The sequence below is a fragment of the Symphalangus syndactylus genome, chromosome 2 (assembly GCF_028878055.3).
Source record: "Symphalangus syndactylus isolate Jambi chromosome 2, NHGRI_mSymSyn1-v2.1_pri, whole genome shotgun sequence".
Taxonomy (NCBI): Eukaryota; Metazoa; Chordata; class Mammalia; order Primates; family Hylobatidae; genus Symphalangus; species Symphalangus syndactylus.
In genome coordinates, this window is record NC_072424.2 from 18,247,727 (window position 1) to 18,272,782 (window position 25,056).

A 25,056-nucleotide genomic window follows, 5' to 3' on the forward strand; every position below is an offset into this window, starting at 1 on the left:
CCAGCCTCGTTGCCGCCTTGCAGCGTGATCTCAGACTGCTGTGCTAGCAATCAGCAAGACTCCGTGGGCATAGGACCCTCCGAGCCAGGTGCGGGACACAATCTCCTAGTGTGCCGTTTTCCAGGCCCATTGGAAAAGCGCAGTATTAGGACGGGACTGACCCGATATTCCAGGTGCTGTCTGTTTCCCCTTTCTTTGACTAGGAAAGGGAACTCCCTGACCCCTTGCGCTTCCCGAGTGAGGCAATGCCTCACCCTGCTTCGGCTCGCGCACAGTGTGCTTCACCGACTGTCCTGAACCCACTGTTAGGCACTCCCTAGTGAGATGAAACCGGTACCTCAGGCAGAAATGCAGAAATCACCCGTCTTCTGTGTCGCTGGGGCTGGGAGCTGGAGACCAGAGCTGTTCCTATTCGGCCATCTTGGCTCCACCCCCTAAAGGTCTTTATTTTAAAAAGGATACTATAAATATAGAAAGCAAGACACAGCTGAAGATATTTGCAACTTACTTCACTGACAAAGGATCAATATCTATTACACACCACATATAAGGATAAAGGATTCTTTATCCTTACAAATCAATAAGAAAAGAGGACAGCCCAGAAGAGAAAGACTGAACTGCCAAAAAATATGTGAAATGATGCCCAATCCCACTAATAATGAGGGATCTGCAAATGGCATCCAAGGGGTATGGGATGGTTGGGAATATGGGCTGGCTGGGCCCCAGAGATAGTAACAACAACAACAACAACAATAATAATAATAGCAGACTGGGAAAGAGAAAGCCCCTCACATGGTTATAAATAACCTCAGAAAATGAACCAAAGGCTGGAGTAGGGACGTGAGGTCCCGTCCTGCTTCTCTCTGGAAATACTCTTCTTTCTCTCTCTCTCTTTTTTTTTTTTTTTTTAGGTTTCTTTCTTACAAAAAAGAACAAAATCTGAAGCAACCATGACAAAAATATAATATTTGAGAAAGTTGTGAGACGGATATATGAATGTTATTGTTTGAACTGCATGCTTGCTTGAAATATTTCACAATTTTTATAAAGTGAATAAATGGTGAAAACGAGTGAAATTGTGACATTAAAATTAAGGACAGAGTTGGAACAGGACTCCAAGATGAGGAAGCAATTCCATGGGTCACAGGCCTGGAGGACGGCAGTACAGGTGTCACCTCCCCATCCCAGTGCCCAGGGTCCACTCACCACAGTTATTCCCTCGGGTGTTCATGACTGTGGGAGGGGCCTTTCTCCTGCCCTGAGTTCCCAGCCCACATTCCAACCACCATACTGACTTTGATGACAGGCCATAAAGACTGAGGCTTAGATTTTTGGTATTAAGAAAGAGTGTACCTTTCAAATTAGCCAAACCCTGATGTTACTAAGAATATTCATTATTCATTGTAAATGTAGATACTGGGAAATGCCATGAGCTGAGTTCTTATCATCTGTTACAGGCTGTGTTTTGGTAACAGGACTTTCATTTAAATGTCCCAAGTTTTGGCTTTTTCTTCAATTCTGATATATACATATATGTATATATGTATGTGTGTATATATATGTATATATGTATGTGTATATATGTATATACGTATGTGTATATATGTATATATGTATATATGTATATATGTATGTGTATATATATGTATATATGTGTGTATATATATGTATGTGTATATATATGTATATATGTGTGTATATATATATAAATTCACTGTGAAAGAAAATCAGTACAGGTTGGGGCAAAGATAATGATATGACTTTCTGAAATGTCAAGGATTAGTGCTTTTGTATTCTGTGAGGTATCTGATCACAGCAACTTGTGCTTCTTTGTGATAGCAATTAAGTCAAAGTTGCAAAAACGTATAATTTTAGGCTTGAAATTGACTCAGATGGGTGAAATTATTTATTTTTCCCTTGCTCTTTCTGTGGGCTCACATAGTGAATTAAATGCAGGGCTCTCTTTCTTGATTATTGCTTTAGAAAGAAATTGTCATGCCTCATTTCTCATTTTCAAAAAGAGATGATAGCATCCTTTATTATAAGATTTTTATGTATTGCTAATGTCTAGAAAACTCAGCAGATTGATTCTCTCTACATAAGGTGAAATTGATTGAGTGAATTAGATACCTGTTTTTTAAAAAGCCCATCAATTGTGACCTGAAAACTTTATAGAAGAGGGCACACAAGGATCCAATGGGAAAAGAATAAATCTACCACCAGATATGTCAGATTCCACCCAGAAAATTGTCTAAGATTGATCTAAGAACCATGCTATCCAATAGGTAAATTCTAAATATTAAGTAGTATAAATTACCTATGGGAGATGGAAGACATGTGAAAAACAACTAAAAATATACTCTGAGGTTTATAAGGAAGGTCCAAATTAAAGAAGTTAAATTATAGGCATTTAAAAGCCAGGCATAAATAAAGTTTCAGGTGCAATTTCCAAGGAGTCTCATAAGATATGACATCAGTAATCACAGGACAAGTTCTGAACGTCAGGCAATTGTGTAGTTGAAGAACACTGGACTCAACATCAAGAGATGCTGATTCCAGTAGCTTCTCCATGTAGATGAGAGATCTCCACAATGTGTGTTTGCCCAGCATGACTTTCTCACCCTTTCTCCTTGAAAGGAGCTCCTTCCATGGGGTTCAAGTGAGGCAAACCTTTGAGGCTATCTATGTTTGGCCCTCCAAACCCAATCTCCACCCTTCCTCACCCTGCTCAGATGCCTGGAACCCACAGTCTGGCCCGTGTTCACGGCTCCTTGGCATTCTGGTTTCCAGCTAGGATTGTCCAATGGGAGTCACTAGTAGGAGAACCAAAGACAGGAGGAAGGTAAGGTTAGGGTTCATTTCCCACCTCTTTCTGTTCCACTGCCAAAGGCCACAGCTCCTGTCAGGAAGCCTCCTGGGTTCCAGTAACTGTGCCCTCCTTGCTCCGGCAGGTCTAGGGAGGTAAGAGCGGCCAGGGTACTGGATTATCCCTTATTGGTGTCTCTAAATCCTTTCCTATATCTTGGCAAATAATCTATTTATGATGCTTAAATGACCCACATTGAGTATGCCATCCACTTCCCAGTGGGAGCCGGCTAATGGCCCTCCCTTGACACCAGCTCCACCAGTGGGTAGAGCCTGGAGGCTCTAGACTTAGATCATTCAGGCAGCTGGTGCTCCTGGTAAACAAAGAGCACTTCTTTCTTGATTGTGGTAAGCAAGCTGGAAACAGGTTTAGATTTGCATTTGGAAAGAAAACATTGGCAGTAAAACAAGATTAGGAAGAAGGCAAAACTGGAGGCAGGGAGATCAGTTGCTGGGTTGTTTTTATTGTTGTTTTATGCCTACTATATGCCAAGTACTGTGTTAAGTCCTAATAATGGAAACTTGCACAAAAAACAGTGGTGTCTACAGCCTAGAGAACTTGTTGAATTTGAAGTATTATGATTACCTTGACCTGGACTTAACCTCATTTGGGACACTGACACCATTTGCAAACTCATCCCAGATTTAAATGTCCTATGCAGAAGTTTCTGGATTATTTTTCTAAAGCCATATTTAAATAGACCAGAATACTCCAACTCTGGAGTGCAATTCATCTGGCAATTTCTGTCGTTATAGGAACAGAGCATTGTCAAATCCTCACAACAGCTGGAGGAGGAAAGTTCTGTTGCTTTTCCAGTTTTACAAAAGTGGAAACTAAGGCCCAAGATCACACAACCAAAAAAACTGATAGGACTTCGAAACCAGGTAATCCTGATTTCTATACCTTTGATCTTAACCTCCACTCTCTACTGCTTCTCTAATCATTTTCGGAATAATCACAAAAAATCGCCAAGGAATGGTTTTATAGGAAAAATGGAAAATCCCCATAACATTCAGACCTCAGAAAACATTATCAAAATTAACAGTCAGGCACATTTTCAATATTAACATATCAAGCCAAGATGTTATTCATGCCATTTTAGGGATATTATTGCATAAGTCTCAACAGAGGGTTCTTAGTATGGAGCCCTAGCAAGGCCTGGTGAGAATCTAATCTATTTTTTATTGTATCCAGAATATCACATTGACAGATGGAGGTTCTCCAGTTCAATCGGGTATTAGCACTGAGCGTTCAGTCAGCGCTTCATTATCGTTAGTTATGACTGAGCTACAACACACTTGTTAATGGAGTGTGTAGTGTTCTCTTCATCATCTGCATTTGCCATCAAACCACGGTATTGTGAAGCACAGCACATTCAGGTTTCAGTAAGACGTGTGTGTTTAGCACTGATTAAAGCAGCCTATTCTGCACCTGCTTCTCATCAGACAGGGCGGGCACTCAGGGGCTCCTCTCTGGAAATCGAGGGATGGTGTTTGCTATGTTACAACTTACACTTTGCTTGGAGTGTCTCACTCCATTCAGATGTTCAGGGGTTATGAGTTAAGACATAAGTCCTGGAGACAGAGAAGGAAACAGATCCAGTTAGAGGAGAGAAAGATGTTTCAGATATTTGCCTTGCAAATGGTGAAAGTACAACTGCTTGCCATTTCCATTGGCTGGGTGGGAATTTGGGGTGCCTTGAAGGCACAAAACCATGGAACCAGAAAATATGAAAAATCGAGTGTTTGGGCTAAGTTGGTAGGTCAACAGTTGATAAGTAGCCATAATGGGCATGCATGAACACATGTATACACAAACACACACACACACACACACACACACACACACACACACACACACACACGATAATCAAAGATGTCCCTGGAGGAGTAAGCCAGAATCCAAGTGGGAGTTGGCTCCACCCAGGGCAGTGGGTCTGAAATAGAAAAGCCACAGGAAATCCGAATGGGTACAAGGGGTCAGTTTAAATCTCCCACAGGCTAGGGGGCCAGTGCCAGGTATTCAGAGAACAAATATGAGCCACCAGCACCAAGGAGGCTGACTCTTCTAAGGGAACCCAGCCTGGTCTAAAAGCTTCTTTTATTGCTTACAGTTGACTGACCTCGATGTGCAGGCAAATAAGCCTGCCAGAGGGAGGAATACAGGAGATTCAAAGCTCGGCCTTTCGCTGGGTTACTTTGCAGTTCCTGACTCTTTCGCAGGTTATTCTTTCCCCACTCTTCCTCAGCACCAGATCAGATCACCCACATTGGCTGCCTACAATGACCTAATCAACTGGATAACTATTCAGCACTTCATTTCTCTATATGCTGAGTGCACACAGTCTAGAACCAACTTTGAACCTGAGTTGAAGAAAGTTCTCATTGTGAGCCACCGGAAATAACTAGCAAGAGTTTGCCAATTACCACATCACCGAAATTTAACACTAACAGAAGTTGACTGTGGGTTATAAAAGAAAAAAATCCTTTAAAAAGTAAATTAGTGAAATCCAAACATTACTTTAGACAATCAAAATTATGCAAATTCTGCCTGTCTTCACATTTTTTAGTCAATTTATTGCCAATGCAGTGTGTATATTCAATATTCTAAGGATTTCTATGGGAATAACTTCATTTTAAGATAAACAAGTTTAGTCACTGACATATAAATGTAGCCACTGGAATAAAAATGAAATGAGTCCAGCCTATTACAGTATCCAGAATTTTCCATGTGTCTATTCTATTGTAGCTGCCAAAGTCACCATTCTTTGTCAACCTCTAATTGGACACCAGGCCTAAAAGCCTTCATGGATGGGGAGAGTCCTTTTGAGCTCTCAGATCCAAAACTTCTACCTACTCCAGGCTTAGTTATAAACCTATTATTCTGTAACTATTAAAACTGTACCATCTTCAGGCATCTCAGGGACCTCGAGACCTCATAAAATGAGAGCTCTCCTGAGGTCAAGTGCCACATAAATGTGCTGACACAGAGATGGGTTTGCAGCAGCAAGGTAAACTGAAGAAATGATGAAAATTACGATTTTATAGATGCAAATATTAGAAATCTTTAAAAAAACATGTATACCTAATGTGGAGGGAGAGAACTTTTAACTAAACAATTGCATTTAGCTTTATTATAAAAGGTAGGGAAAATATGATCCATGTATAGTGAAATCAGTAGAAAATTCCAGTACACATTAAGCTCTAGATTGTATTGAGATTGTCCTTCAGATAAGATTTCCATTGCTGGAGTACCTGCTAAGAGATGCATTAGAGGAATTTATAAAAAAAAAATTAGTCAATTGCAAGGTGACAATAATTCTCTGAGCTAATGCAAAGCCATAGATGTAATTCCAAGCTTAACACAGTATGAAATCCTAAACACTATGAAGCAAAATGACTGCTTGTTTCCTGTGCACTTTTTCAGGATGTGTTTGTTTGTCTCCGACTTTCCTTTCAGCTCCAACATCTAACACTTCGGCCATAGGCCCCCAACATCCATGATAATCACTGGGAAAACCTAAGACTAGGGCCAGCAAAATTCACAGCCATCTTCAATTTTCTAGCGCAGCAAGTCCTACCCAAAGAATGTATAGGTCTCCAAGGGTCTTTGCTGGGAGTGAAGAAAATAAGGATGGTGAGAGTCCTTTTTAGCTCTGAAATCCAAAGCTTCAACCTACCCCAGGCTTAGTTGTAAACCTATTTTCCTATAACTTTGAAAATTGTTCTATCTTCAGGCATCTCAGGGACCTGGAAGACCTCATAAAATGAGAGCTCTCCAGAGGTCAAGTGCAGTATAAATCTCCTTTAGCTTGCAGCAGTCGCTGTGAAATTTGTTATTATAAATAATCCATGGAAGGCCTGCCCCGCATGCTCAAGTGACGTTAGCTCATGAGTTGAATGTCTTTGCCATTGTAATTCAAGGGGATTTTCAATGTAGTCACACAAAATGTCCAAACCAGAAACATGAAAATCAAGTCTGGCAGCTCTAGAAGGCCAAAAGAAAAAAAAAAAAGCATGCATTTAGAGAAGGTTTGTCAACCTGTTCCTCACAAAATTGTAAATTCCAGTTAGAAAGGACTTCCCAAAATTCTGGATGAAGTCTTGTATAAGTGGCTTGGGAAAGAGCCCCACGACTTGTTACATTCCAAGAAAGCATCTCCGGTCCCGTTAATAACTGCTGCTTCTCTTTGACATTTGGCTTATGTGAGCATCCAAAGTCCTGTTTTCTCTTCTTTTCATATTGCAACCTGTGCTCAAATCACTGCTGAGTGTACTCCATGGTCCTGCTATAGTTTTTAAAATACTCATTAGCACTCTAATGAAGATATCCTATTGGGTCTCTTCTCGGTGCTGAGAGATATTATACATTTGGATATTTTAGGAATGGCAATCTTATTTCAATTTTGATTGGCATAAATATATTTTTGACTGATGCAGCTCCAAGTTTTAGTCTGTCATTTGCCTGAAGGTTTAATTGTCAGCTCCTCTTCCAAATGCAACTGATCAGTTTAGGATTCTGTAATTAGTTAGGATATACCTCAGTAATTTTAAGCACCTGCCTTACCTCCTAGCATAGAAAAACTCATAAACCGCTCAAGAGCTCTAAACAGTCCTGCATTCACTGTGCCGCCTACTTCATTGTGAGGATAAACAGCCTCTCTCCACTCCATTTAACTCAAATCAGTGACACATCTCAAGGTTTACCACTCCAGGTATTCTTATTTCCCATTTCACATGCACAGCTTGCTTAATAGCAAGCTGAGCTATCCATTTAAAGGCCTTAAGTAACTTATTTACCTTCACCCTTTTGGGGAATTAATTCAGTATTTTTTACTTAGGAGCCAATTGCATCCCAAGAAACTGATTTTTTTCTCTTTGAATGAGGTAAATATCTCTCTTGGGTTCTGATTGAATTCATACTATTATCAATGTAATGCCAGGAAAGGTTGGGACAGGATGCTTAAAAGATATGAAGAACATCCAGAAGAAAGTAATGAAAATAAACAAAAGGATGCAAAAACAAGACTTGCAAAAGGATAAATGAACTGAGACCAAAAGGCTGAGAAAACAGTTTCCTATGCTGCCTCTCTCACAAATGCACAAATGTCAAGTTCTTATAAACATTTACTTACATAAGTTATTTAGTGTCCATTAGAAGTCTTTCTGTCCCAGGTCCATAACACTATTGTCTTTGATCTCAAAGATGTGTTGAATTCTCCTGAGTTTATAGAAGTCTCTCAATTATTTCAGAGATTTTAGGGTAATGTGATTATTATCCTCAAGGGACCCAAAATGTAGGGGTTATCTTATATATGACTAAATAAAGTCCTAACAATGAACTATGAATAGTGAGTGAGGACCCCAAGGACAACTGAGAAAAAGTGTCATTCTTTAAGTTCCAAAACTAATCACTAAAATATACACAGTAACCTATCAATGTGTGCTGGATTTCAACTCTATACAAGGTATGACAGATGTTTACCACGAGTTGTTATGTTTCACCTGAAAAGATTATCAAAACATTCTCCATATTGATGCTGCCCTTTTGACGCCATAATGAACACAATGCATAGCATACAGTTCATACTCAATAAATATATTTTAAATAAATAAGGTGGTACATGGGTGGCATGCATCTTCTTGGTAGCTGATTGTGTTAGAATTGCCACAATGCAAATTTTAGAGTAAGAAACATATAGTTCTGATTAAATAACAAAATTACATACAGTTAAACACTTTGTTCAGAAGCAACTACAGTATTTACCCTTTCTCCCAGCATTTCATTTTTTAGGGTCATCTGCAGAAACTAATTTGACCAAAGTCAATCGAAACCTAATGTATGAACTCCCAGTTAGACATGGCAAAAGAAAAGCATTTTGTAATTTACTCCTTACCTTGAAACCTACAGAAAAATTATTTTTAAAAAAGAACAAAAAAGAGATTTTACAAAGCCTCCATTGTCAGTGAAGCAAAGTAATGGTCATAATCCCAAAATGCAAAATTAGAAGAACAGCTACCAAATACCGTAAAACATAGGCCAGGGTGAAGCAGGACTCTGAAAGTTAACACATCACATCTCTGATCCAGACCAGGACACAGGTCTCCCCACAAGTGTTCTCGAAAGATTGACCTATTAGACATCAAGACGGGAGGCAGGGGTCTGGCAAGCCTTGTGAGAACAGAATAACATTCCAATAGCTTCTCAGTGGGTCAGTGCAGAATGGCAGGGGAGGGGAGCTGAAGGAGGAACCATGTGACGTGCCACTTGATCATGTTCCAGCCTTCTGGCCACAGGTTCTTGAAGGGCTGGGAAAGGAAAAACGGGACTGCAGGGGCTTCTTTCCACATCGCGACTCAAAAGGCCTGTGGCCTGAGGGGCTCCACCATGAGTAAACTCCCCACTCAGTGCCAAAAATAGAAGACAAACATGACCCTTGGACAGAAAATCTAACAGAATGCGGTGTCCATATAAGAAAACAGTCTTAAAATAAGTTATGAATAGCCCTAGCTCGCTGTCCCCCCCATACCTTACTATTCTTCAACACACATATGGCAAAGAAAGAGATGTTCACATTTAAAAATGAGTGGTAACCAGTAAGAAATTGGCAGAGAACAACAAAAAGTAAGAAGGGTGAAGAGTTATAGAGTGAAAGACGAATGCAAGAGTTGATGAAGGGAATTCACCTGGAAAACAGAAGTGTTTGGACAAATCATTCTACATAAATTCAGACAGCTTAATTATTCTGAAAAGAGCTCAATAAGACACACAAAAAAGAAAAACAAAGAAGATACAGACAACAGGAGAAAAGAAAGTGCAAGCTGGCAGTGAAAGTCAGAAAAGAAATGAAAAAGATCTTCACAGAGACCTATCAGAAGCCACAAAAAGATTAAGTGTGACTGAGAATATAGAGATATAGAGACCTCTTCAGAATTCCATTTTTTAAAGAGGAACAAAGAGATAAATGCTATTAGAGAGAAAAGGATAAAAAGGACAAAGATTCAAAACATGCATCAACCAATAAAGCTACCCACTCCTGCCAAAAAAAGAGCAAGAAGATTTGAATGGAAAAAAATTACTAAAAATACTAAAGATTTAAAATAACACTATTTTTTTCTTTCTTTTTTTTTTTTTTTTTTTTTTTTTTTTGAGACAGAGCCTTGCTGTGTTACCCAGGCACGATCTCGGGTCACTGCAGCCTCCTACTCCTGGGTTCAAGCGATTCTCCTGCTTCAGCCTCCCGGGCAGCTGGGACTACAGGCACACACCACCATGCCCAGCTAATTTTTGTATTTTTAGTAGAGATGGGGTTTCACCATCTTGGCCAGGCTTGTCTCGAACTGCTGACCTCGTGATCCACCTGCCTTGGCCGCCAAAAGTGCTGGGATTACAGGCGTAAGCCACCGCACCTGGCCAACACTAATATTTTTAAATCCTAAAAATTTTTTAAAGATTTTAATTTGAAAGTCCAATGGCCAACAGATGTTCTTCAGAATGAAAAGGAATGAATGTCAGTGTGCAGAAGAAATGAAGCACAGCAGCAAACATAAAGATGTAAGCAAACATAAGAGACTGTATTTTCTTCTCTTGATTTTCTTTTCTTCTCATGCCCAAGTGATTTACCTGGGAGAGGCAGGTCTGTCATGTACCTGAGCATTCCTGCTTGCCCTGGCTAAGTATGCCAAACTACAAAAGTCTTAAAAGGATAGTTTAAAGCAAAAATAACATTGTAAGTTGCGAGTTATAATTATGAAGGAATAAAATATATGACAACAGTAACACAAAGAGACGGGTATGGGTAAGTGGAATTAAACTGTTTGCTAGGTGGAAAGGGTAAAGTAGGAAGTGGAAAGTGTCATGGGTAAAATGTGAAAATGGAAGTGTGAAGTGGAACTTTATTTACTCTAAGACTTTGATAGATTAAGGATGCATATTAATAGCCTCAGAGCAACACTAGAGAAATAATAATAAAAGATGTAGCTAAGGAGTCAATAGAGGAAATAAAATAGAATGCTAAATAATATTTGATTAATCCAAAACAAAAAAGCAGGAAAGGAGTAACTGAGGAACATAAAACAGAAAGGACAAATACTAAACAAATAGCAACATGACAAACTTTAATATTGTTGGTTGTTATTAATTTAAGGATAAAGGCATAAGTTTACAGTATAAAGATGGAAGGCCAGGTGTGGTGGTTCACGCCTGTAATCCCAGCACTTTGGGAGGCCGAGGCTGGCAGATCACCTGAGGTGAGGAGTTCAAGTCCAGCCTGGCCAACATGGTGAAACCCTGTCTCTACCAAAAATAAAAAATTACCTGGGCTTGGTGGTGCACATCTGTAATCCCAGCTACTCAGAGACTGAGGCAGGAGAATTGATGAACCCAGGAGGCAGAGGTTGCAGTGAGCCGAGATCGCACCACTGCACTCCAGCCTGGGCAACAAGAAGGAAACTCTGTCTCAAAAATAAATAAATAAAGATGGAAAAAAATACCATGCAAACAATAACCATAAAAAAGCTGAGGTGCCTGTATTATTGTCAAACAGTACAAATATCAAGAAGTAAAATAGTACCATAGATAAAAAGGGATATTTCATGATGATAAAATAATTATTGTATAATGAAGACCTAATAATTTGAAATATGTATGCACCAAATAACAGAGTGTCAAATATGTAAAGCAAAAATTGACATAACTAAGGAAAGAAAAGACAAATCCACTTTCATAGTTGGAGGTTTTGATATCTGCTTCCCAGTAATCAATAGAACAAATGAACAAAACATTGATTAAGAATAAAGAAAATCTGAACAACACTATAAACCAACTTGACTAAATTAATATTTTTGGAACACAAAAATCAACAACTTCAAAACACGCATGCTTTACAAGTGCACACAAAATCACCAAGATAGATTATATGCTCAGTCATGAAATGAGTTCAATAAATTTCAAAAGATTAAAACCTTACAGAGTAAGTTTGCCATGCATAATAAAATTAAATTAGAAATTAAAAATAATATAGGAAAAAAACCACATTGTTGGAAATAAAATAACATACTTGTATATAATCCATGGATCAAAGAAGTCACAAGGAAATTAGAAAATATTTCCACTGAATAATAATGAAAACACAACATACCAAAATATGTGGGATACAGTTAAAGCTAGCTCAGGGAGAAAGCTATTATTTTAAATGTCTACAATAGAAAAAGAAAAAGGATTTAAAATCATTGACCTAAGTTTCCCCTTATGAAGCTAGATGAAAAAGAACTAAGGATATCAACTAAGATATTAAGGTAAAAACAGAAATCAATGAAATAGAAAATAGACTAAATAAATACAGAAATTTAACAAAGTCAAAAGTTGGTTCTTGGGAAAAACATCAACAAAATTGATAAACCCCTTGGCAAGACTAATATATAAAAAAATTGAGAAAGCACAAATTACTAATAATAGGAATATAAATATATCCAACAGATATTTAAAGAATAATAAGGGAATAATATGAAGACTTCATTGCCAATCAGTTGGACAACTTAGATAAATTCCTTGAATGACATTAATTACCAAGGTGGAATCAAGAAGAAACAGAAAATCAGAATAACTTAGAGAAATTGAATCTGTAAATCAAAAACCTTCTCACAAAGAAAACCTCATGCCCACATGATTTTCCTGGGAGAGGCAAGTCTCTCATGTACCCTGAGCATTCCTGCATGTTCTGGCTGAGTATGCCAAGCTACAAGGCCCAACCGTCCCCTAATACTGAGCAGTTTATATAGCCAGTCATTTAGGCAGTTAAGTGGGTCAAAGCAACCACTAGTAACTACCACGGGCCTACTTACTCCTTAGGGTAGGGAGACTGACCAGTTGGCTGCTTGCTAAAAAGGATGCTTAGTTCTTGGCCCTGGGTTTCTCAGCTACAGCACAAACTACTGTATGCATATTCACCATCTGATCACATCACAACACCCTGTGGGACTTGCAGCAGGAACTGCTCCTGCTGTTTGCATTGCTGTGCGTAATAAACTGCGTTATTCTAATCCATTAGGTCTCATCGCCCACTTTCAGCATCTACGAAGTTTTGGCAGGTTTACTTCTTGCCATTGACCTAGAGGTTCTCCTCTGACATGAGCCAACTTTACTAAAGAAATAATGTCATCATTACACAAATTCGGAAAATAGAGGTAGCGAACATGCTTTCCAATTCATTTTATGAAGCCAGCATAAAACATACCAAAACCTGACACTTTAGAAGAAAAAAACTACAGACCAAATCTCTCATGAACAAAAATGCAAAAGCCCTCAACAAGATGTTTTTAAAAAACAAATTTAGTAAAAAATAAAAGTGACAATATATCACAACAAGGTGGAGATTGTCCCAGGAATGCAACATTGAGTCAATATTTGAAAATCAATCAGGGTAGTTTACCATATTTACATAATAAAGGCAAAAATTATATGATCATTTCAATACATACAGCAAAGAAATTAGACAAAATGAAACAACCATTCATGATAAAAATTCTCAGCATGCTATTAAGAGAGGACTTTCTCAATTTGATAAAGAGCAGCTACTAAAACCCATGGCTAACATCACACTTAGTGGTGAAATAATAAATGTTTTTCTCCTAAAACAGGAACAAAGTAAGGATGTTTGCTCTCACCACTCCTATTCAACTATTGCACTGAAAGTTCTAGCCATGCAATGAGACAAGAAAAAAATAAAAGGCAAGAGGATTGGGAAGGGAGAAGTAAATCCTTATTTGTAGACAACCTAATTATCTATATAGAAAAATACTAAAGAATATATTTAAAAATCATAAAGTTAATAATCTAAAAATGTTCCAGAATATGACTTATATACAAAAAAATCTTGTATGTTTATATATATAAGCAAAAAACTATTGGAATATTTTAAGTATCACTTGCACCAGCATCAAAATATATGAGGTGCTTAGGAAGAAATTCAGTGAAAGATGTATATAACTTGTACACTAAAACACCAAAAACATTGCTGAGAGAAATTAAATAAGGCATATATAAATGGAGAAATGTACCATTTTCATGGATTTAATATCTCAATTCTATTAACATGTCAATTATCTCAAATTGATCTATAGAGTCAACAAAATCCCAGTCAAAATCCCAGCATATACTTTTGTACCAATTAACAAGCTACTTCAAATGTATATGAAGACACCAAAAATAGCCAAAACACTTTAGAAAGAACAAAGTTGGATGATTTACACTATCTGATTTCAAAACTTATTATGAAGCTACAGTAATAAAGATATTGTAGTTTTAGTGTAAGATATACACACAGAGCAATGTAACAGAATGCAGTACCCAGAAACAGACCTGTGTATACACATAACTGACTTGTGATAAAGGCACCAAGGTAGTTCAATGAGAAAATAGAATTTTTTCAACAAATGTTACTGGAAAACTCTACACCCATATGGAAAAAAATGAATTTTAGCCCATACCTTATACCATACACATAAAGTAATTTGAAATGGATCCCAGGCCTAACAGTAAAAGCTAAACCAAAATGCTTCTGGAAGAAAATATAGGAGAAAGCTTCACAATCTTGTTATCGACCAATCCTTAAAACACAAAATGCACTAACTAAAAAGAAAAAAAATTAATAAACTGGACTTCATCAACATTAATAGTGTGTGTTCTTCAAAGACGCTGTTAAGAAAATGAAAAGCAAGCAATACCAGGAGGGAGTATTTGCAAATAATGACACAATATCATCTTTTAATTTTAAAATGTAAATGTTATTGATAATATATTTATATAATCATAATTATTGCATAATATACCAAATATAAATATATATTTATGTAGTATTTGTTTATATTACCTAATGTATAATTATTATTTTACTTTTATTATTAAATGTTATTTATTATTATAAAGATATGGCAAATAGTTTGGCATATGTTATATATTATAAAATAGATATGTTATTTATTCTGGTATAGTACAGAACAATTAGTTTTGTCCAAGTTAGTGTTTTAAATTAACTGTGTCCAATAATTAAGATAAATGAATGTAAAAATGCAAATGTTTGTGCCATATGCATAAATACAAGCCTCTAAAAACGCACAATTGTCTTATATTCCTTCAGTGTTAGTAAATATGTCGTCTTGTCAGAGATTTACATTGCCACAGAATTTAAAGTTTTAGCATCATTAAAAGTACACTCAAATAATTATTCACATGTAGTTGATGTGAACATCTGGAAAAAGCATTAAGGTAAAATACCTCTGTTGCATACAAACTGTACACAATTAAACTACAACTACTGCACAAAAACCTCATTCCTTAATGACGTCACTTAAAGCACTGGGCATCAGCTCAATGGAGCAAATTGTGTTTAACAATAAAATAATAATGTTTGCCATCCTAGAATTGCCAAACATTTATGATTTTAGATGCATTTCACACATCTTAAATAATAATCATTATCCCTATTTTCCACACATTAACTTTCATTCCATGTTGAGTGTTTAAAATTCATACTCTCTGCCTCTAACCTCTGTACTTCTCTTTGACATCAAGTCCAGGAGCCAAGAAAAATAAGTTTTGGGTACTCTACCAGATATTAGGACTAGAAAGAGAGGCTCTAAATACATCTGTGCTTCCTCCACCAAAATAATATTTTCCTTTAAACATTTTAACTCAAGAATTTCATTTTTTAATGAATTTCAGCTGTAGAAAGTCTGCTGTTAGCACGTCCAATGCTGATAGCTCCACTACTGGGCAGGATAGTCCGCCAGCCCTGAGCACCCAGATGCTGGGACTGAGGAATCAGTGGAAGAAGCAGGGGCTTGAGATCCCTGGATCCCAGGTCACTCAGTGACTCTGGACGTACTTCTTATCTCTCTAAGCCTCAGTCTGCTAGTCCGGGATCTTTTACCTTGCAGGGCTACATTGGGAGGGATAAGTGCAATAAATAGGGCAAGTTTCATATGTCTTAGAAACAGTCCCCCCATAAATGTTAGTTCTCACCCTCCAGCTCCCTGCCTTCAAAAGTTACAACCAGGGGAAAAACAGAGAGTGTTGTGACTACTGGCAAACCATATGGAAGGAAAGAATTCAATGTAAATCCCTACATTTCACCGAAACACTTTCATGGAGATTAATAACTTAAAGGTTGAAAGTGAAACCATCAAAAGTAATTAGAAAAAAATCAAGGTTGCAGTTGTCTAATTCTAGAATGAGAAAGTCTTTTCTTCAAGCTCAACAGGAAAGATAAAACTATAGAAAATGTTAATACGATTGACCCTATTAAAAAATAAATATTTCTATAAGCAAAAATAAAAATTCTCAAACTTAAAACATGAAAGGCAAACTGGGAAAAATATTTGCACTCTATGGCAAAGAACTAATATCTTTAGTTTAGTATATAAAAAGTTTTTTAAAATCAGTGATTAAAAAGCAGGCACTCTTTATGGAAAAAATGAGCAAAAGACAGGAAAGGTAATTCATTCAACATTCAATAAATATTTGAGCTCCTTCTATATGTCAAAACCACTCTTCTTGGAATAGGAGATAGAGAAGAAACAAAACAGATGAAAATCTCAGCCTGCATGGAATTGGCTTTTCAGTAAATACAATATTAAAACAACCGGGAGGTAGAAATTAAAAAAAACTTAGTCAAGAAAATACAGATTAAAAAAACAATGAGTTCCCATTTCCCTCAGCAACGATTTAAAAGATTAAGTAGAGGGCAGATTAGCAATATGCTCCAGAAGTTTTAAAGACTATTTATTTATTTCTCAGAAATTACTCTCTTAAGAATTTATCCTAAGGAAGTCTGTAAGGATGCAGTTAAAGGATATATATTGCAGCCTTATTTTTAATCATGAAAAACTGAAAATAACCCAAACATCCATTAATAAGACACGGATTCAATAAATTACAAAACATCTATACAATAAAACACAACAGAGCTCTTTAAAAAGTCATAGTATTCACGAAATATGTCCACAACACATTGGTAAATAAAAAGAACAGGTTTCAAAACTGCATATATTGGATGGCACCATGTTTTTGTTAAAATAGATAGGTAAACATAGATACCTGAATGCATCAAAAAAGAATCTTGGATGGCCATACATTAAAGTATTATCAGAAGCTATTTCTGGGTAGAGAGTCTATGGGTTCTTTTCTAAACATATATTCCCATAGTTTCTAAATTATTTGCAATTAACTATTTTTTATTTTACTTTAAATTCTGGGATACATGTGTAGAACGTGCAGGTTTGTTACATAGGTACACATGTGCCATGGTGGTTTACTGCACCTATCAAAGACTTAAATGTAAAACTCAAAACCATAAAAACATTATTTTTATAATCGGAAAAATTCTGAAGCTATTTGCACTGGGACTTTTTTTTTAAAGCTTGCAATCTAATGAAAGAGAGAGACAGCAACAGAAAAAGATGAACAATGCCCAGTAGCATACACATTCCTGGAAGAATTACACTCAGAGCAGTCAACAGTCCACTATTTAATTTGAAACACCAATACCCAGAAGCATCACATCTCTTCACGCAGGCAAGGAACGTCTTTGCCGTAACCAATTCATGTGAAATGCCAGTCTCAGTGACCAGGAAAACCAGACTTTCGGGACAACAGGAGAGTCTGTGCTCTAAACAAGATTTTCAATCAGAAGAAAAAGACACCCAAGGGACACAGCCAGGCAACTTAAGTGAATATATGACACCTGGAAAACAGCCCTGTACACCAAGCCACGAAATATTTACCACATTGGACCATAAGGGCCAAGTAATTGAAATTAGAACTGTTCTTTATCCAGAGCAATCAGTTTTTAATAGATGAAATCCAGTTCCAAATCCCATTTATGGAAATCTGTTACAACTAAATCACAAATCTCACAGTGTTCCATGGAGCTTCTGTGCCCCTGGTCCCTTCAACCAGGAAGCAATGAAATTAATTATTTTTATTTCAAACTCATTTAACTTTCTGTCAGCAGCAGTAACATTTATATCACACCAGGGGTTCTTGGGGTTATCAGTGTCTCTTCCAAGTCTCCACATTTCAATTTTTTATCAAAATAAAGCCCTTTTATCTCCAAAACCATGCAATTCATATTCATAATGGAGGCCTTTAAAAAAAAAAAAAAAAAAAGCTCTTCTGACTCACCTCATTAGCAGTGCAAAATTCACCCATCAAATACATATCACTAGCCAGTGAACTACTGTCATTGTTGAAAAGCAATACATATATTCAAAGGGCTTAATTCAAAGGTAATTTTTTTTTCACATTTCCAAAAGATGCTGCTTTGCTTGGAAACAAATCCTGATAGGTTGCTAGAAAGGAGAATTATCCGACAGCAACAACATAAATTTTTAAAGGTAGGAAGGATTCAACAGGGACCATTTCAAACCCATTTCCGTCCATTTTACACTCTGTGGTCTTTTCCCTGCATTCCACAGTGTGCTTGGCTACGGAGAGAGGCAGGCTCAGCTGCACGCAACACCTAAGTTAGAATTAGAAGGAATTTAGGGTTTCCCCTTTTTCCAGATGCAAATGGAGAATATATTCTCTCAGACAGACCAGGATAAATTAAGCCGAGACCTGAGCAGTGCCTGTATTCCTCGGCAGCTCTCACCTCAAGCTTTGAGCCAACTATCGGAGGCAGATTGGAGCTGAAGACGTGGTTCTTCGTCCACGCTGTGGTATGTGTCCAAAGGTGTGAACTTGCTCTGTGGGCCTCCATTTCCCCATGTGTAAAATTAGGAAATTGGACCCAGAGGAAAGCTGGGATTTTTCTACCCCTTCAGATCCATCCTACAGATTACAGAAAGTCTAAAGTTATGGGCAGCCTAAGAGCTCTGCAAATTTCCACAGTGGTGGGAATTGGGGGATTAAATTCTCAGGGTCACCTCTGGCTCTGAGCTTCTGCACCCAGTAAATTCAGACAGGGACTTCTAAAAGCACCTCAGTGGGTCTGCCAGTTGGCTGAGATTAAGAACCACTGAGAGAAGCACTGTGGGCCCTCTCAATCCTGGCAGTGTGGCTTGACCCATGCTTGATTTATTGAAATTATTACCCAACGAGAATTGGAAAAAAAAAATGGTCACCATGACCCGGGTTGAACACAATACTCTTGAGAGAAGAGGAGAGGACAAGAAAAAGGTCTCCAGCCAGCATCAAATACAGAAATAAAAGTGGCCCAGATCCATGTCACGCATGGCAGAAGTGCTGGGACCGGTCTCCTCAAGTGGTCTGCAGTGCATGACAAAGAAAAGAATCCTGTAAATGCCCAGGTGGCTGCCATGACCAAACCTCTAGTTCAAACCATCCCAGCAGTTCTTCTTCACCTTAAGTGGCTCCAGTTTGCAACTAGTGGTCAGTTCAGCTCTTCTGCCCAATACCACACCCTCAGCCCACACAGGCCTTGCCCTCCAGAGACCCCCAGTGTTATATATAATTATTACATAGTATATAATATAGAAAATAAACTGTAATTATTGTCTATCATTATATTTTTAAAATATACATGTAATTTTATATAATTCATAATTATACACAATTTATAATAATTTTATAAGATAAAATAAGTAACAATATACAGGTAATATTGTAAGTATAATAAATTATAATATGTATATTAATATATCTCAGCTATAAAATAGATATATAGACAAAATATATGTAAATATACATATATAGATATCTTCCCTCAAAACACACTCCGCTATTGGTTGGCAACACGGAAACCATGGTGTTGCCCAGTATTACTCCATCAACAATACCCAAAGCAACAAATATCACAGTTTAATCATTACAGGTTCAATAACATGTGGACCAATCCCACCTAGAGATTCAAACCTCCAATATAAATATTCCAGACATTAGGACAAACAGCACCTATTCTATGTTAATTCTGACTGATCAGTTTACTGGCTTTCTATTTATTAACTAAATATCAACATAAGATAATATAAAAACATATAGACTTACTTGAAAACTGTAAGAGCTCATACTTACCATAAATCCTGCCCTTAGGTCAAAACAACCTTGATGCTACTGTACTGCAATTGTCTTATACATCCCTTCTGAGTCACTGCTGCCCTGAGTATGCGGGATAATATGGCACGGAGATCCACCGTCTCGTCTTGTCTCATCACCGCCTGAGACTCAGACATGGCTTCTGTTCGTAAGTCCCTCTTCAATGTTTCTTTCTGAGCAACTGCATCTTTCAGTCTCTTTCTTGGGCCTCTCACTTTCCTCTGACTCTTGCGGGTAGGTTTGCATAAACCTGCCCACCAAAAAACACATACATGCACAGAGCTTGCCTGTATTTAAAAGCAGAATGGCATCACAAAAACAGAAGTGGATTGTCCTGCAAAACTCCCTCCCTTCATGACAGTGATTCTCCACCCTGTATGGGTAAAACTCTCCTGCAGGCCTTGAACAAGTGCCAGGGCTCAGGCTCTGCCCCCTGAGACTGATTCAGATGGTCTGGCTGGAGGCCCAGCATGGGTAATTTTTAAGAGCATCCAGGGGATTCTAAAATGTTGCCTGACTTGAGAACCACTGATTTAAGATGGTCCCTAAAGGATCCTAAATGTTCATTTTTAAAGAAACTTAAGGGAAATTTAAGCAAATTTCACCACCTTCCTTGGTTTCCAAAAACCCAATCATATCTGTAGCATGAAGTATCTAAAATAATCCAGAGGCACCTGCCGTTCACTCAGCTGGTACTGTCTCCTCATCATACACCCACTGCCTCTCTCACTGCCTAACTCCGGCTCTCCCTTCAGGTCTCAAGCACCCTCTCACTTCTTATGCAAAGCATTTCCTGACCCTCTGGGATGAGCTGGGGTCCAGGTCTGACCCCCAACACCCACCCCAGAATCTGCTTCCATTTTCCTTTCCACACTGGGCTGCACTTGGTTCATGATGTCGCTCCCACTAGACTGTAAGTTCCCCGAGGACAGGGACTCAGTCGACCTCACTCACTATCATCACACAGCACCTTCCTGGGTGCAGCACACGTAGCAGATGTTCCCTAAATACTTGATACATTAATTTTGACTTTTAAACTCGCCTCCATAAGAGAAACTGATCACATTATTGTCTATAAAATACAGCATGAACAGCCTACTAGAAAACTCAAAGCAGACAAAGCTCTGCCAAGGAGATTGTAGGGAAAATGTTAAGGTCTTGAAAGCAATAACTAGATACTTCACCCAGGGAGATGAATCTATGTATCTTTAAAAGGTGGGACCATTAAGAGAGTAAAAAGACAATCCAGAGATTGAAGAAAATATTTGCAAGATACGTATCTTAAAGAACTGGTATCCAAAATAGAAAAATAATTCTTACAACTTAATGATAAGGGAAAAAGCAGTTTTTAAAATAGGCAAATAATCTAAACAGACACCTCACCAAAGAAAATATTCAGATGGCAAATAAGCATACGAAAAGATGCTCCACATCATATGTCATCAGGGAAATGCAAATTAAAACAAGGTACCACTACTGGTCTCTCAGAATGACCCAAATCCGGAACACTGACAATGCCAAATGCTGTTGAGGGTGTGGAGCAACAGGAACGCTCATTCATTGCTGGTGGGAATGCAAAATGGTACAGCCACTTTGGAAGACAGTTTAGCAGTTTCTTACAAAACTAAACATGCTCTTCTCATATGATCCAGCAGTTGTGCTCCTTGGTATTTACTCAAATGATTTGAAAACATGTCCACACACAAACCTACACACAAATGTTTATAGCAGGTTTATTCGTAATTTCCAAAAATTAGATCAAGTAAGATGTCCTTCAGTGGATGAATGGATAAACTGTGGTACATTCAGAAAATGGAATATTATTCAGTGATAAAAAGCCATGAAAAGACATAGAGAAACCCTAAATGCATATTTCTAAGCCAAAGAAGCTAGTCTGAAAGGTAGTTTGTGTAATTCCAACTATATGACATTCTGGAAAAGACAAAACTATGGAAACAGTAAAAAGATCAGGGGTTGCCAGGGAGATGAAAAGGTGGAGCACAGGGGATTTTCAGTTTCACTATTCCGTATGATACTCTAATGGTGAACGCTTGTCATTATATATTTACTAAAACCCATTGAACTGTACAAAACAAATAATGAGCCCTAATGTAAACTATAGTCTTTAATTAATAATAATATATCATTGTTGGTTCATCAATTGTAACAAATGTAGCATGCTAATTCAAGTAGATAGTAACAGGGGAAACTGGGGGTGTAATATGGGAACTCTCCATATCCTTTACTCAATTCTTCTGCAAACCTAAAACTACTTTTAAAAATAAAGTCCACTAATTTATTTTTTTAAGTGGGACCAGAGCAGTTTAGTCTCCAAAGGCCCTCATCCATGGAGCTAGACTCTTCCAGGTATACAATATACACACCTGTGACTAGATCATGGTGTTGGATAAACTTATTAGAAGACCAGGTTGAAGGGCCTTATGTCTGGGTGTCCTCTTACTCAGTATCTCAACCCTCCTGGGAGGGGTCTTTCTGGAGTTGGGGTGGGACTGAATCCCATGGGTTAGCAGGATAGAGAATGATATGGTTACTAATGCTAGGGTAAGAAGCACCAAGAAAACCACAGTAAGATGTGTGGAAGACCTGTAGTCATAGTGGCAACAAATGCAAACCCTTTATTCCTCAACATATTTTGGTCTTACTAATCCACACAAGCCTTATTTTGATTATTGACAATATGATTATTCATTTTCCTATTACTCAGAGAAAGAACTTTCTGGACCCCCAAAATAACAGTATGGGAGTATGGGCCCTGGAGACAGAGAAACTTGAGCCCACATCCAGTAACTCTGCCATCTCCTGGCTGTGTGGCCATGTATGATTTGCCTACCTAACTAATCTATAAGAATGATTGATTATGATGCCTCCATCAGAGGGGGGAATTGAAATATACATGTAAAGAACTGAGTACAGCCACAGCTTGGAAGCAAGAGCCTAATAAATTCTACCTATTATATTTATTATTCCAAATCCTATTCTTATTCTGTAATGTCGTGAGGCCTCTCTTGCAGCTGACAGATGGTCATGATTAATGCTGGGAAAAGATCAAAGAGAATATGTTCTCTGATGCTGTCACTCCTATCCCATAGTGAACGAATGACATACGATGTTAACCCTTCAGCCCCATCACTTCCAAGGTACCCCAAACTGTACTTCTCAAATTCTGTCACTTTTAAACATTTACCTGGCATATCTACACCAAATTTCTCTTTCCACGTATACCTAGTAATAGCCAACTCAACTCAACCATTTGAATAAAATAAATGAATTTGTATAATGTATAAAGTACATCAACAAAAGTCATTACAGTAACCTCATCAAACATTATGAGAAGGGTGTGCCCTGGTTAAAATTACAGGGCAGGGAAAGGTTTTTTTGTTTGTTTGCTTGTTTGTTTTATTTTTTTCTTTGAGATGGAATCTCGCTGTGTTGTCCAGGCTGGAGTGCAGTGGCGTGATCTCAGCTCCCAGCAACCTTCATCTCCCAGGGTTAAGTGATTCTCCTGCTTCAGCCTCCCAAGTAGCTGGAATTACAGGTGCACACCACCATGCTCAGTTAATTTTTGTGTTTTTAGTAGAGACAGGGTTTTACCATGTTGGCCAGACTGGTCTCGAACTCCTGACCTCAAGTGATCTGCCCACTTCAGCCTCCCAAAGTGCTAGGATTACAGGCATGAGCCACCAAGCCTGGCAGAGCAGAGAAAGTTTGTTCTCAACTTTTTCTGTCTTTCAGGGCCCTCCCCACCCTCACCAGAGTTATAACCCCAGCTAGATCCTCTGGCAAGATAGTTGATGAGTGGTTAAGATGCTGGGCTTCTTGAGGATATCAGGGCATTCTTAAGAACTTAAGGAATGAATATAGACTTGGGTTTTAAGGACTGAATATAGACTCTCTGGCTATTGCTTGGGAGAAGTCAGCAAATTCTTTTTGATTCTCTTTCATTACCACCAACATGATTGATCATCTGTCTAAAGTCAACCTGAAACATTTTACCAAAATGACTTTTAAAAAGGACCAACATGGCCGGGTGCGGTGGCTCACACCTGTAATCTCAGCACTTTGGGAGGCCAAGGTGGGCGGATCACAAGGTCAGGAGATCAAGACCATCTTGGCTAACACAGTGAAACACAGTCTCTACTAAAGATATGAAATTAGCCAGGCACAGTGGTGGGCACCTGTAGTCCCAGCTACTCGGGAGGCTGAGGTAGGAGAATGGCGTGAACCCGGGAGGCGGAGCTTCCAGTGAGCTGAGATAGCGCCACTGCAGTCTGGCCTGGGCAAAAGAGCAAACCTCCGTCTCAAAAAAAAAAAAGACCAACATGACTACGTTCACAGAAATTGCATTCCAGAATCGTAACATTGAAAACATTCCCAAGATGTCTAATTCATTCTCAGTGTTTGACCAAGATTTCTCCTAACCTCTCTGGCCACATGGCTGACTCCAGAAGGTCTGTGGATAGATAATTAAGCCTACAGGTGTTTTGGGTCATCTGGGGACCACAAAAGCAATTAGAACAGTGGAAGAAGTATGCTTAACTTCATTATCGCTGGGGCTCGGCCAGAAAGAGGGTCGCCATGCAAAATATTAATGAAAAGCAGTTCCAGATTGGGAAAATGCAAATAATGTTTCAGCTGCTGATTTTTTTTTCTTTCTTTTTTTTTTTTTTTTTGTCAATGGCCCAGCAAAGCTGAGTGAAATAGCAAAGCCCTCTCTGCCACTTGAAAGTGGCTCAATTTGCCAGGCTAACCAATTGGAACTCAGAGCCATATTTTATTGTCCCCTGCCTAGCCCATTAATAGTAGCAGAAGAACAATAATTCAAAATAATTACAGAAGTGAAAGGTAGTAATTAGCAGTCCAAATTAGCTATTAAATGATTCAGAAACTTCAAAGTGAGAAGATGACCTTTTCACTTCTTACGTGGCAATGACAAATGGGGTTCTGATTTGAGAGGAAAAATAAAGCACTCTAGCACGTTATGGATTTTCTCCACCTTCCAGTAGGAACTGGGCCATGTTCATTAGAAACGTGGTAGAAAGCATGAATTTCAGGATGTTCTTTAGTGGCTTTCTCACCTGCCTACCTGGAAAGGTCACCTTCCTCTCCAGCCCATGCTT